At 45.3% G+C, this 16,040-nt stretch overlaps 1 protein-coding gene across 4 annotated transcripts in view; it reads left to right on the top strand.

Moving 5' to 3' along the window:
* The window catches only part of pthlha (parathyroid hormone-like hormone a), a 150,068-nt gene that overhangs the window by 86,634 nt on the left and 47,394 nt on the right, over positions 1-16,040 (top strand). The window contains exons 2-3 of one of the 4 annotated variants that reach the window (XM_054739925.2): positions 13,829-13,893; positions 14,013-14,060. The gene's annotated coding sequence lies outside the window, so the exon portion shown is untranslated. Of the gene's footprint in view, positions 1-13,771; positions 13,894-13,994; positions 14,061-15,081; positions 15,206-16,040 lie in introns of those variants that run through there. The other 3 variants (XM_054739924.2, XM_070556186.1, XM_070556232.1) reach the window with 3 other exon arrangements.

Below are 16,040 nucleotides of genomic sequence, written 5' to 3'. Positions count from 1 at the left end.
GGTGGGAACTGAAACTTCTTCTGACAAAGAGACACCCAGACGATCCCAGCAGACCCTCACTGTACTTTTGGACCTGCCAGGTGTGACCGGCATCCTCCCCCACCAGGTAGTGGTCAGTTGACAGCTCTGCCCCTCTCTTCACTCGAGTGTCCAAGACATGCAGCCACAGGTCAAATTAAACAACAACTATGTTGATTATCGAGCTGCAGCGTAAAGTATCCTGGTGCCAAGAGCACATATGGACACCTTCATGTCTGAACATGGTGTTCATTATGGACAATCCATGATGTGTACAGTAATCAAATAAAAAAACAACCTCCCAACCACTGGAGCGTTAAAGTCCCCCAGCAGACTGAGGGAGTCACTGGAAGGAGCGCTTTCCAGCACCTCTTCTAAGGAATCCATGAAAGAGTGGGTAGTCTGAACTGTATTTTGGTGCAGAAGCACAGACCACAGTCAGGACCCGTCCCCCTACATGCAGGCGGACACTTTTTATCCCAATCAAAGCTTTCAAATCCATCAGACTTCATCAGACTCTGTTTGCAGTCTCCTTCAGAACCTTTTACACCCCTTTGTGCTGCTTTCTCCCGCTATCTCTGCAGTCCCCATCACACCAAGTGTCTGCAGCATCAGGTGATCAATAAAGCGACTGAATCATCTCATCCAATCACAGATCGAAATCTCTGCTGCTCCACCCCCTCAGCGAGGACTTCCTCTCCACATTCAGAAACAGTCGGTGATTTTTTCCTCGAAACTTAAAGCTAACATCATCACTGAAGTCTAAGAGGCCGAAAAGCTATCCGTGGAAAAGCTGCAGTAAAGATCAACAGTCCTAATGACACCTGGACTCAGACCGGGACACCGACACCCCCCTCCCAATCCAACACTGACTAGAAACATTTACCTGTCAAGGACTACCTGAAGCTACTGCCGCTGGAAACCAGCAGGCTTAATGACACCTTTATTAGTCATCTGGCAGCTCCTCAATGAGGGCTGGAAACTTTGGCTCATCCAGTGTGTTTACATACCAGAGGTGTGTGTGTGTGTGTGTGTGTGTGTGTGTGTGTGTGTGTGTGTGTGTGTGTGTGTGTGTGTGTGTGTGTGTGTGTGTGTGTGTGTGTGTGTGTGTGTGTGTGCTGGGAGGTGGGGGATGGTGCACACTTCAGCTACAGACACACAAAAGCATTCCACTGAGAAGGCATTACATAAAGTATCCAGTGACATAATGAAAGCTGCAGCGACGGCTCTTGTTGGATGTTTCTGCCACTCTGGCAAGGCCACGACCCACAGACAGATGTCCGTCGTGGGTTCAAATCTAAAGTTTCCTTTCAGACTGTCTGCACACAAGTGGAAAGCGCTAGGAGCATTCAGAGCGATGAACAACATGATGCATTCATCACTACGAAGATGAGTCTACAGGGCAGTCTTCGAAGTCAGAAGAAGCAACTACATCCTTTATTTTAAATAAACGACTTAAGTACCGCTATCTGCTCAGGTCTCAAAGAAAAGCCCAAGTCTAAATTGTTGAAAGTTGTTCCACAGCCGTTTCAAACTAGCGCCGTTCTTGAGCTGACGCCACAGTAGCTCGGTTTGGCCGGAGGGCTCTAGGAAGAGTTCTGGTCATCCCAAAGATCATTCTCTTAGATGTAAAATAGAACATGGACTAGAATCGGATTGAATAATAATAATAATCATCATCAAACTTATATAGCACTTTTTAGGACACTCAAAGACGCTTTTCATGCACTCTCACATTCACACACTGCTAGTGATGGTCACATTGTAGCCACAGCCGCCCTGGGGCGGTCTGACAGAGGCGAGGCTGCCATTTGGCACCGTCGGCACCCCTGACCACCACCAACACAGGCAAGTTGGGTGAAGTGTCTTGCCCAAGGACACAACAGCAGAATACCCCTGGCGGGAACTGGAATCGAACCCATGACCCTCCGACCATGAGGCAACCCGCTCTACCTCTTGAGCTACTGCTGCCCCAGTGTGGTTTATCTGTCGCTCCACAGAGGATCCCGAATCCCAGCATCGCTCCAGACGGATCTGCCGTCAGGGCGCTCACGAAAAAGCGTTTCCTCCATAGAAATGTTCTTTTATCTAACGCATCTCAAGCAGAATCCGAAGGAGTTTCACAAGGACAAAAAATATATGATCAATCAAATCAAAGATACTTTATTAATCCCAGAGGGAAATTAGAGTTTCAGTACACACAATTCAGAGATCAGACATACATGGGCAAGACACATGACAAGAATCGGTGACTGTGGTCATTCGCAACACGAGTCGCGCTACCTTAATAGAGATAAGAGGGTTACATGAGGATTGGTTCAGGTGGAGGAAAAAAAATAACAGAAGAAAGAGACCGTAAACAAGAGGACAAACACATACAACACGCTTTAAAGACCTGCGGATACCCGACATGGGCAATAAACAAAGGAAAACAACAACAGAAAGAAAAGAAGAACCAAAGCAAAGAACCAGAAACCCAGAAAGACAAGAACCAGAACCAGTGATAACCCTACCATACATCAGAGGCATAACTGAAAAAATAAGAGCAACAATGAAAAAACACAACATAAACACACCAACAAAACCATACACAACAGTTAGAAACAGACTAGTACACCCAAAAGACAAAATATCAGCTGGACTTAAATGTGGAGTCGTTTACGAAATCCCATGCAAACTCTGCAATAAAACATACGTAGGAGAACCCGGACGCCAACTCCACACACGAACAATAGAACATAGAAAGGAGTGTGAGAAAGAAACAAGTCGAAAACACACAAGAGCAGCAAAATAAGAAGCAGAAAGTACAATAAAGAAGTCAGCCGTAACAGATCACTGCACAAGAGAAAACCATGTAATGGACTGGGACAACACAAGGATCATAAACACCGAACAACAAAAATACAAAAGATGGATAAAAGAAGCCATAGAGATAAGGAGACGTGGATGTGGGACCATGAACAGAGACGATGGAGTTTCCTCATTGGATCGTGCATGGGACTGCATCATCGGAGAGGGGAAAGCGGGCAGCAGAGGGCGACAACGTCCTCTGCTGCCGGCGGATAAACGGAGTAGGAAGTGACGCCACCATCAGCGTCAGCTCTGAGGATGTTTGCAGCCACAAACAAAACGTCAGCAAGGTAAAGAAAAATCTTTCCTGTGTTTTAAAAAAGAACCAAAAATTTAATTTGAAGACAAACACAGCAAGAACGTACAAAAGATGTTTAACGATTAAGAATATCAGGAAAACAGGAAGAGTAAAAAATGTGATTACAAAAGCATGACATTCATTCCACAAGGTCAGATTCTCGTCGAGTGTTGTAGCACCAGTCATGTGACTCAGCTGTTTTTCCACTGAAGTATAAAATAATTAGTGGATGAGGAACATGTGTGGATGACTGAGACCTTCGGTGGTCCCCGTTCTACCACTAGATGTTCCTACACACGGTCTGAAGTTTTCTGGTGTTTAGGAACATTTCCACCCACAGGTACAACACGATGAACACCACACAGTGTGTACGTTAGTTCCTACGCCTGATTTACGCACAGACCCGTGTCCAAGCACGGTCGCTACATGAGGGCTCAGATCAATCAATCAATCAATCAATCAATAGATCAATCAATCAATCAATCAATCAGATGTTATTTATAAAGCGCTTTTCAAACAAAGTGCTTTACAAAATGACCCCAAATTCCCATCACAGTTTAATAACATAAACAGACATATGCAAACACACACACACACACACACACACACACACACAAATATCAGGAACAATTCATATTCGGCTGAGTCCAGATGAGCAAAGGAAGGTGAGGCAAGGAAACGCCATCAGAGGAGCCATCTGCCCCGGCAGCATCAGGTCTTCCACACTAAGTCAGGGCGCTCAGAGGAGGGGGAGCGTAGACCCCCACCTCCTCTTAAACACTACCTGTAGAGCGCCCAGGAAGCTACAGTCGACCAGCGCCACCGGGGCAGAGGGCCCCCACAGAGAAACGACTGGGTTAAAATGAGTAAAAATATGAAAATAAAACAGCTAATATAAATGACTAAAGTAAGAAAATAAGTAATAAATAAAATCATATAGACAGTAAAATAATAATATTAAGTAATGAAACAGTGCTAAGATATAATCATATGAAACATATAAAAGTGGAGCTGATCGCTCCTTCCAGGCTGTTGCAGCCATACTTTGGAATTAACTTCCTTTATCCTTACGCAGTATTGACCTTCTGGACACCTTTAAACAGTAAATGTAAGTAAGTAAAGTTTACTTATAAAGTGTTTATCACAAAGAGAAAAATCACAAAGGGCTTCACAAAGAAATTCCAAACAAATCACCCTAAAAATAAAAAAACTATCTTAAAACAAATAAAAGATGAAGGATGGTCCAAGACGGTGACAGCCTGAACACCTCGAAAAAGCAGCTGACGACTGTTTTATTTAAAACTGCATTTACGTTCTAGTTTAGTCTTTTTTATGATCATTTTTCCTTATTTGTACTTTTTAATTATCTTTTATTCTTGTTTTGTCTTTTAATTTGAATGTGATTTTATCTACGACAGATGCCATTTAAATAAACTTGACTTACTCACAACCACAGACACACTACTACAGTTGGGGGTTGTTACGAGGAGCGCTTTAGCAGCAGACCTGGCCTCTGCTGCCGCTCTGCAGAGTAATCAGCTCTGCTGGCAGCCTGCCAACCCCGTTACTCCTTTACAAGCAATTAAAAAGTGATTTTTCATCCTGTTCTGGAAGGTGCCTAACCACAGCCACACAGTCGCCTGGTCTGTGGTCGGTTTCTACATGTGCTCTGCAGAGTGGCCCAGTTTTAATAAGAGGAAAGAGAAGTGAGCAGAGCTGTGAAACCAAGAGCTGATGGACAGAAACATCACCGCAGAACAATAACTCTGGTTAGACATGCCCTGCAGACTTTATTACTGCTAGAAGTAAAGATCAAATGTGGAGATTAGTACTGCTCTAGGTGGATTAAAGCTGGCCAGACAACACACTAGTCCTACACCAGAGTAATCCTATTGATCTAAATCAAATGCATCAAGGAACTTTTCTTAGCTGAGAGCTACAGCTAGCTAACATCTCAGTGAGTACAGTTTTGATTTCAATAAAGTTTTATTTATGCATTTAAAGGAAATCACAGTTGTATACAAAGTCAAATTTGTTAAAGAAATTAGTTAAAAAATGTTTTTGCGTCTCTTAAAAACTTAATAGACAGACAGATAGATAGATAGATGATAGATAGATAGATAGATAGATAGATAGATAGATAGATAGATAGATAGATAGATAGATAGATAGATAGATAGATAGATGATAGATAGATAGATGATAGATAGATAGATAGATAGATAGATAGATAGATAGATAGATAGATAGATAGATAGATAGATAGATAGATAGATAGATAGATAGATAGATAGATAGATAGATAGATAGATAGATAGATAGATAGATAGATATTGTGGAGATTTAAAAAATGAAGTGGTTCTCTTGCATTTGTCTAAAAAACCCAACCAATAACATGGTCCGAATTCAACCATTGGACCATCCGGTTGTCAGTCTGGCCAACCCGCTGCACTTCCCTGGGTCCTCCACTCATCACACGCTCACGTATTCGGCTAAAGAACACCACTAGTGTAAGTTTCTCTGCTCAATAACATCAGAGAAGGAGAAACAGCCGGCTGCTACCACTTGTACTTTGGGACAGTGTAGCGTACCAAAACGCCAAGTGTTTCATCAAAATGGCCAGAAGTGAACTTTTAAGTTACAGGCCAACTCCTTCATACAGGTCAACCTGACAACGTGGTGTCGAAATGAAGAAATTAATTTGAGCCGATATTCTTAATTAATCCTGCGTACGTTACGAGTCCTCAAGGCTGCAAGACACAGGACTTCTTATCTATCCTCTTTAAATAGTCTATCTGCCCTGGCCCACATAAATGACTTTATAACTTCATATAATCATATTTTGTTGAATTAATAATTAAGTCTATCAGCATATTCACACCTCATAATATTATTATTAATGTTTAACTTTTGTGCTTTACATAACATTTTTACTTCACACTAAGAAATAACCTCTCTAAGTATCTGAGGGAAGGAGGGATCTTCTGAGGAATTTGGTAACGCCTTTAAAACTTGTCAAATTCTGATTTGTCTAAATTTTTCAACAACAGTTAATAAAAACAGAGATCCCTTCTTGATCTAGTCAGCTCTCTGCCGCCTCGTGGTTCGGCCAACTGGGTGAGCAAGCATTTGGAACCATTCCCTCTTTTGACCTTAAGGTCAAAGCCGCTCTGTGATGTTTGCGAATGACACTGCAGCTCCAGATGCGGAACGTCTAATTTGCAGACCCTGGTTGCATCTCATGGCCGGTGTTATCTGAGTTCAAAGGGAGCTATGACTCTTCGAGATTCCACTAGCCACGACTTCAGGCGTACTCACCACTCTGGCTGCCTCTCCTCCGGACCACCCAGAGCTTCCAACATGAGTATCGTAGACTTACACGATGGTGTTGGATGGTTTTATGAATAATCTCTAGCTTATCAAACCATACAGTGAAACAGATTTTACAACCCGGACATTACAAGATCTCTCAGATACTTAGGATGTTGCTACAAACATCTAGCTTGCATTCCATCATTTCACTGATTGTCTGTTATCCTGTACAACCATAATTTCATTCGTACTTTGTCATGTATAATCTAATGATTAGTTTAGAAAGACTCATTCAATTAAATTCATTTTAATGAACTATATCATTGACTCTGTCTGAATTAATATGAAGTGTGTGTATTCCCTGAATAGTAAAAGAACCTAAGGTAATCTCGTCTACACTTCTTCCACCTATCCGGGACCGGGTCGCAGGGGCAGCATCTCAACTAGGGCGTTCCAGACCATCCTCTCCCCGGCCACCTCCATCAGCTCCTCCGATAAGACCCGAAGGCATTCGGAGATACACTTTCTCCAACGTGTCCTGGGTTGATCAGGGGACCTCCTGCCGGCAGGACATGCCTGAAACACCTCCCTGGGGAGGCGTCCAGGAGGCATCCTAACAAGTTGCCCAAATCACCTCAACTGACTCCTCTCGATATGGAGGAGCAGCGGCTCTACTCTGAGTCTCTCCCGAATGTCTGAGCTCCTCACCCTATCTCTAAGGCTGAGCCCAGCCACCCCGTGGAGGAAACTCATTTCGGCCACTGGCATCTGCCATCTTGTTCTTTTGGTCATTACCCAAAGCTCATGACTGTAGGTGAGGACTGGGCGGTAGATAGACTGGTAAATCGAGAGCCTTGCTTTCCCAGCTGCTTCACATTCGGCTGCGATCCTCCCCAGCAAGAGCTGTAGGTCAGAGCCTGATGAAGCTAGGAGGACCACATCATCCGCATAAAGCAGAGATGAGATTCCTGCCACCTAACTCCACACCCTCAACACCACAGCTGCACCTAGAAATCCTGTCCATAAACATTATGAACAGGACCGGTGACAAAGAGCAGCCCTGGCGGAGTCCAACCCTCACTGGGAACAGGGCCGACTTACTACCGGCTTTGCGGACCAAACCCACACTCCTCTAGTACAGGGACTGAATGGTCCTTAGCAAAAGACCATTCACCCCATTCTCCTGGAGTGCTCCCCACAGGGTATCTCTGGGGACACGGTCATAAGCCTTATCCAAATCCACAAAACACATGTGGATTGAGTGGGCAAACTCCCATGACCCCTCCATCACCCTAGCGATAGTAAAGCGTTGGTCTACAGTTCCACGGCCAGGACGGAAGCCACATTGCTCCTCCTCTATCTGAGATTCAGCTATCGACCCTCCTCTCCAGTACTCTGGGGTAGAGCTTTCCCAGGAGGCTGAGGAGTGTGATCCCCATATAGTTGGAGCACACCCTCTGGTCCCCCTTTTTAAAAAGTGGGACCACCACCCCGGTCTGTCACCACAGGAACTGCCCCAGATGACCATGCAATTGTGGCAAGCGGGGCCAGGAGCTAGGGATACACACGGCTCTAGAGCAATGCTAGGCCAGAACCAATCTATGTGTTCCTCCTAGACTGGGAAGGAACAAGTGTTTCTGTTATTACTGTAACAACAACGCCACCTTGATACCCAAGGACACAAAAACAAAGACACATAGGTCCACTCTTATAACAATGAGCTTGAGACTGGGTTCCCAAATGACATGAATTTATTAACAGAAAGATAAATAAAACTTGATTAAAAAGACTAAAACTAATTACTAACAGGCCAAAATGGCAATAAAATAATTATTTAAAAAAGGCAGGTTGAGGCAACTTAGGAGGTGACGCAATGGAGGGAGGGAGAAAGAGAAGGAGGGAGATGCTACAGCGCCCCTATTTGTACCATCCTACCGTACAGGTGATAGGTTGAGCAATTTACTGGTTGAGACGCCAACCAGTCCTGCTACACAGTGTTGCAGAAACTTGTCAACCAAGACAGTCCTACAACATCCAAAGCCGTGATATACCCAGGTCAGATCTCATCCACCCCAGGGGCTCCGGTGCTGCATAGTTGTTTAACTACCTCAGTGACTTCTGCCCCAGAGACCAGACAGTCCATCCCCAGGTCTCCCAGCTCTGGTTCCTACTCGGAATGCTTGTTGGTGGGATTGAGGAGCTCCTCAAATTATTCCTTCCACCGCCCTACTATAGCCCCAGTTGGCGTCAACAGCTCCCCATCCCCACTGTAAACAGTGTAAGTAAGTTGCTGCCTTCCTCCCCTGAGCCACTGGATGGTTTGCTAGAACCTTTTTGGAGCCGATCGATAGTCTTTCTCCATGGTCTCGCCTTGAAAACTGCCACTGCTGCACCTCGCTTGGCCCTCCGGTACCTGCCTGCTGCCTCTGGAGACCCACAGGCCAGCCACGCCCTGTAGGCCCACTTTTTCAGCTTGACAGCTCCCCTAACCTCTGGTGTCCACCAGCGGGTATGGGGGTTGCTTCCACGACTGGTGCTGGCCACCTTGCGACCACAACTAGCAACAGCTGCCTCAACAATTGCAGAATGGAACAAGGCCTATTCGGACTCAGTGTCCCCCACTGCTTTCAGGACGTGGTCAAAGCTCTGCCAGAGATGGGAGATGAAGACTATCTGGCCAGGTTCATCTGCCAGGCGTTCCCGGCAGACCCTCACAATACGTTTGGGTCTACCATGTCTGCGCAGCATCTTCCCCTGCCATCTGATCTAACTCACCACCAGGTGGTGATCAGTTGACAGCTCTGCTCCTCTCATTACTTGAGTGTCCAAAACATACGGTCTCAGGTCAGATAATTCAACAACATTCATTATTATTCTTATGATGGACCACGATCATACAGCTATGAGCCTGCTGATAGCCCCAGAGAGCAGAGTCAGAGGGAGAAACGTTGGCCAAAGGAGAGAGAGATTTAGCTGTGATGTCAGGAGGTTCTGTGGAGCGAGAACGTGTCTCGGTGAGCGAACGATGCTAGCTTAAACTCGTGTGCTAACATCACGATACCAGGGCTGCCAACTCTCATGCTGTGAGACACAAACATTTGACCCTCTTCACACGCTCTCACACCACACCTCCAGTATCTCACGCTGATCAATCACCCCCCCCCCCCCCCCCCCACACACACACACACACACACACACACCCCAACCTGGTTTTGACGCTGATCTGGGCTCTAGGAGCTCTAAGAGCACGCAGGTATTTTTCAAAACTCTGAAACGGGGCTGTGGAGAATGGGAGGCATGTTGAACTGTTTCATACTTCATTGGTCATTTTTTAAATCAGACGATGTGACTGGTGTCTGATGTAAAAAATAACCTATAATAGGTCATTGTTTAAATCTCAGAAGGCATGACTCAGCACAGTTCTGGTCAGATGCTCCAGTTGGGTCGGTGGCTGAGGGTGAAGCGAATCAGGCAGAGAAAAGCTGCTCTTGGTGTTTTAATCTTCATCTTCACCTCCTTCCTCTTCCTCCCAGTTGCCACCAGGAGCACGACGTGGCTTGTTAAACCAAATCTCATTTTGTGTTTTACACACTTGAGCGAGGCGGCTGGTTTCCTGAGAGCAACCCAACACACCCATGGAGGCGACAGCTTCGCCCACATCAGCACCATGACTCACGGTTGGTGCATTCAGCACGAGTGCCTGTAAATCTGATTAAAAACAACAGCAGACTCTGAAAGGGCAGCGGGACATCTCGGCTATCAAGGAATTCCTCCTAAAACCATCTAACACCGTCTTTGATGATGAACTCAACCCTTTGCCTGTTTCATCTTTTCCTGTGAAACAATCTAACATCAAACTCGTTGAATTTGGGATCAAACCACTGACCTTCAGGCTCTCCGTTCCTAAGGTCCACATTCAGATGGATCGGTGTCCTTACGTGGGAAGACGTGACGTGAAGTTGTAGGCTCTGATCTGGGATTCTTTCATCCTGATTCACCGAGTTTCTGATTTAGTTATTTTTTCTGAACTTGGGATGTTCTGGCCTGATTTGGGACTGGATCATAGTTTCTTGATTCAGAACCTCTGGATTTGTTCTGGATTAGTTAGTAGGTGCACGTTCCGTGTGCAGAGACCAGTGTTGGGAGTAACGCGGTACAAAAGTAATTAATTACTATAATGCATAGCTTTTTGCTGTAATGTGGTAATGTAAGGCATTACAGGGACAGAAAATGGTAATATTTACTCGGTACGGTTGTCAGTAACGCAGTAATTACAACGCATTTTTAAACCCAGAATCAAGATGTGGGTTTCTAAAACATTCTAATTGCGGGAAGCCTGAAAAAAGATCCAGTGTCCACATATATGACGTCATGTATGGACTCAGCTTTGCGGGCAGAGAGGACGCAGCGGTAACGGCTCAAATACTCCAGCTGCATCCTCCGCGCGGCCGCTGTTATATTCACAAAATCGCTCCACCAAAAAAAGGTAATTAGTTTGTGATCGTTTATATCAGCGCATATTCTCTGGTACTTCATGTACTTTTCAGCTGAGTTCATAATCTGTGCCCCGGTGATTTCAACTCATTGCTGCTGAGCAAGCTTTTATTTTTTTGCGTTGGGTAGATCCCTTTGGCTGATTAGTTAGAAAGTAGGAAATCTAGTTTACAGTTTTTCTGGAAGACGGAGAAAACATGCAGCATGCAGGAAGGTTAGAGAGAGAAAGGGCCGGAAATTATTCACATAAAATCAAAAAAACAAAACAAAGTGCTTGAAAAGCAAAAAAGTAGGTAGATTTATCCCAATTCACATGTTTACCAGTGAAAAGCAATAATATATAAGCATTTGATATTTATACATGTGATAGAATCAGATCAGCCCAGAAGTCAGTCCCACATCCAGGGCCGTATCAAGGCATTTGGGGACCAAGGCTCATATAGGCTTGGAGCCCCCACCACCTCACTCCCTGCTCAGTTAATATAAGATGGCAGCGTGCTGAGAGTACAGATTGTTGTTGTTTTTATTTAGTAAACAATCATTTTAAAGCACTGTTATCATATCTGACTGTTTTTAACAGCAACCCTAGCTCAGACACCACATCACCTTCCACATATATGTCGAGCTCACTGAGCGTCACATGACCAGATTCATACTGAAGTTGTTTTGGTGAAAGTAACTTAAAGTAATGTAAAAGTAGTGTAATGCCTTACATTTTAAAATCAGTAATATTGTAATGTAATGAATTACTTTAAAACACACACACACATACACACACGCATGCACACACACACACACACACAAACAAGCAAACACACACACACACACACACCTGTGGGTGAGTAAACAGCTGAGAACTGGGTCTAACCTCACACACGGCCCGACCCACACTCCAGTTCCACCAGAGACTCGGTGAGAGAAACCAGCAGCTTCACAGCTGGACCTGCTGGTAGGATCCATACCCATGAAGGTCTCAGGGGTCTGGATCTGGATCTGGTCTAAGTTTGTCTCAGAAAAGGCAGCACATAACCCACAGAGACCCATGACCAGTTGACCCAGACCCAATGAGATCCCAGGTTGAACCAGAACCAGGAGCCAACGTTAACACAGCAGGCCTTGGTGGTCTGCAGAGCTGGACTCTCAGGCCATCATAAAACTGTCAGCTTTGATAGCTGAGCAGATCTGTAGCAGAGCATCGGTGGTCCAGTGGGGGACACCTCCAACCACAGCGGCCTCCCCTGACGGGAATCCACCTGCCGCAGTCTGGAGCGCGTTTACGCTCGAGTAAACACGAGGCAGCACAAAGCAAACAGCTAGTCTTCTTCAGCAAACATGAGCGCACACCAGGAGGGAGCCCGTTTTCCTCCCAGCAGCTGAACGAGCCGTCGGCTGAATAAAAGCTGCACCAAACCCAGAAATGTGCTAAATGAGCAGAACTTCTGTTTTGGTCAGAATGAGCCCACCAGCTGATCCCTCCTGCTCAGAGGTGCGAAGATCAGCAGGTCTGATTATTTCTGCAGGGAAGCGGACACTGGGTCCGATGGGATCCCAGTTTGTTTGCTGAACAGAGCACTTGGCTGCTCTTAATGACCCATAATCCTCAGCGAGGCCTTGAATCAGAGCTTTGGAGGGTGGAGTCTGCTGCCACAGAGGAAATGAGTTAACACGATTCAATTACACACCACAGCCAATCCAATTATGTAGTTAGCCCAGGCACAGAGGTCGCCTGGAAAGCCCAGATCCAGGTGGGAGCAACGAGACCCCGACCGCTCCTTTAACAAACAGCAGCAACACGACGGGACAGAACCAGAACAAGCTGATAAAACAAACAGTCTGCAGAAGTGGACGTCAGGTTCCTCTCTGCAGGTCTCAGCCAGAACCCACCTTTAGCTGGGGTTCATGTAACCTGGTGCAGAAGCATTCAGAACTTCCAGGTTCTGTGCGGACGGACCTGCTGGTGTCCCGGAGAGGTTTTCTCTAAGAAAACCAGCCTCATGAGATAAGGCCGAGCTCTTTTTGTCCTCCACTGGAATGTTCTGATAAATGTTTATCGGACCTTTAGAAAAGTTTCCTCATCCTGACTGGAAAGCTGCAGGTTAAAATCCGGACAACATGTTTACTAATCTGTGGAATTTAATCTGAGTCATCCTGAGGTGTGATGAACACACGGTCATGTGATCAGGCTGCAGGGTCAACATCAGGTCAAATGCTCTGGAAAGGTCCAGAATTCTGGTTCTTCTGGACTCAGCTGAGCTGCATTTGTATCAGTGAGCTCTGGGAAGAGTTCTGAGAACCCTTGAGCCCCTCCGCTGCAGCCATGAGGCCCACCTCCCTCGGAGGCTGTGGTTCCAGGGACTCCATGCAGGTGCAGAGGTGATGGAGCTTTTCCTGCTGTAGGTCCTCATCTCTGGAATGAGTTCCCTCTGCACGTTAGGCAGGCTCCTTCACTTCCTGGTTTGTTCCTCTGTGGCCTTTAACCCCTGTGAGACCCCGTAAATGATCTCATCTAAACCATCCAAATTTAATTTGACACCTTTATGTTAGACCAGTTTTTATGCTTCTTTGTTCAGCCTGTTCTTGTTTTAGTAGAGCTTTAGAAACAAATTGAGTCCAGGGCGGTCGGGGGCATGAGAGGCAGGAGAATCCATTATTAGCGTATTTTTCATGCGTGAATGTTAAACCAGCCTCCAGTCACTAGGTGGCAGCAGTGCTCGGACTAATCTACAGGCGGCCTGTTGAACCCAGCAGAAGAAGCAGCTTAAGGAGCCAGATTTATACTTCTCCATCGGCTCCACAAGGGATAGACACACACGCAATAACGATATTTAACCTTTGGACTTCTCCGTCACCTGCCAGGACAACAGAGGGCGCTCTTCTGGGGTATCCTGCCACCACTACAGTCATGGATCCAGTCTAAGATGGTGCATTTACTATTGTGTTTATATTTTGGGTATTTTTGTATTTAAGAGACTTTTTTAACATGGACAAATGTGTCCCTCATTCTCCTCCACCTTTCTGTCACACGTGCCGGCGAATGAAGCGGAGAAGAGGTGAGGATCCAAACGGGGCGAGGAAGACAGGCAGCCAGGTAGGAACGTTTAACATTGATTTATTAGGAGACACGCTGACAAAGAAACAATTATCCGACACATGACACAGAACAGAAGGGGTTTAAATACACGAGGGCCGGGAGCTAAGGTGATTGGGAAACGAGAGGCAGGTGGGAGCAAATAACGGAGACACAAGGCTGAACAAAACGGGGTGACAGGACAGGGTGTGACACTTTCAAGGGGTTGCCACCTCTAAACCCACGTTTCTCATCATGTCTGTCCACAAATAAAACGCTTCTTATATTGTCCAGTCATGGGAGAATAAACGGCTTCTCTTCAAGCTGCTCCGTGTCTGTCGCTAGCTAAGGGGCAATGGCAGTGCTGTTGTCCTGGCCAATCACAAGCTTGCACTCTGTCTTGTGTAACAGAATGAAGTGACTGTTTTTCCCCTCCTCTGACACAGGACTAGTCTGCATGAGATATGGTCTCAAGGTCTCACGCATTTGCTTCCAACCTGCTTATTTTCTGCTCAACAGAAGAACGAAGAATGAACTCTTTTCTTTAATTGATCAAAGAACTCTATTATAATAAAGCTAATCCATCAAAGTGTTAGTCAATAAATAAGATGTGACCGATCTATGAAATCAAAATATTAATTACTTTATTATAATCCTATACAAAATAAAGGTACTGTGACTTTAAATGTTCCAACAGGACTGATTTCACGTAGTGTTAAAAGACATAACACATTACTTTCACTTATCCAATCAGAATTTGCCAGATCTGACGGAGGCGTGGTTCTGATGGTGTTTGGTAATTTTTCATTCGACCATAAACCATAACATCCGAAGTATAAAACTACGCCACGTCAGCTCTAACGCCAGTTCAAAGTGTTCCAGAGAAAGTGACGGATCAATCCTGATCTAAACTCTTCAGCCAAAAGAACCAACGACAAGCTGGAAAATTTTGTTGCTGTGCCCACTGCTGCAACGGTTCCTTTCAGAATAAAAGCTGAACCATCAAGACTCAGGTCCAGGTCTCACCAGACACCAACAAATTGTCCTGACCCGGAAGTATCTCGAGACTGGTGGTCGGTTGCTGTGGCTTCTTCTACGGGTTCCGGTTCCATTAGGTCAAGGTGGACCTTTACACCTCCTGATCTAGACGGGGACTTCCGCTCAGGGTATGTAGACCGACAAATGGTGTCTCATGTGTTTATGAATTTCCTAACCAAAGCTTAGCGCGAAGATATCACCTTCAGTTCCCAAACACAGTTTCTGATCAACATCGCACGTCATCCATTCACTGTCTCATCCACTTTAGTTACACCATACGTTTAGTGTTAAAAGTTAGTCTAGTTTAATTTGTTTAGTAATAAATATTTAAACTTTTAAACTCGACTCTCTCTCTTCTGTTGTCTCTGAGTGAATACGAAGCTGTTATCTAATCTCTGCATTAAAAAGATCCAATCTTCTGGTAAATAACCTCACAGATCCGTAAGGTGGATTTCATATTTCCTATGGAATCCTACAGCTTACGGCTCATTAAATAACACGTAATTTAAATCATTACACTTGTTTGACGGATGTTTAGAAAAGGTGGGCTCAACTCCTGTTGGAGAGCCTTTGCAATGATGGATAATGGTGTTGTGTGTCTTTGTACTGACGTAGAAGGAGAAGAAGAAGTCATGCCAAAGATGTGCCACACCTGGTTTGTAGTCGTTTTCTTTACCAGTCAATGACAGATGAAACTCACAATTTCTTTTCATTTAAATTAATGTGTGATTCAAGTTGTAAAGAAAGTGCATTAGAAAATAGTTTTTATAGCCCCGTTCAGGGCTCTGTGAGCTGACTGGTAGGGGAGGAGCCTTACCCCCAAATTCCACTACCTCCGCTCCGCCCCCGCCTTCCGCAGCCGCTCTCTTCCGAATTCAATTTTTACTGGTACCCGCTCTACAACAGCTCCGCTCCGGTGCGGAGACCTGAGGGGGGCAAACAAGCATGCGCGGGATTTTCGAG

This window comes from Nothobranchius furzeri, chromosome 1 (genome assembly GCF_043380555.1).
Source record: "Nothobranchius furzeri strain GRZ-AD chromosome 1, NfurGRZ-RIMD1, whole genome shotgun sequence".
In the NCBI taxonomy this organism is placed as follows: domain Eukaryota; kingdom Metazoa; phylum Chordata; class Actinopteri; order Cyprinodontiformes; family Nothobranchiidae; genus Nothobranchius; species Nothobranchius furzeri.
This window is presented reverse-complemented; position numbering and strand designations above follow the sequence as displayed.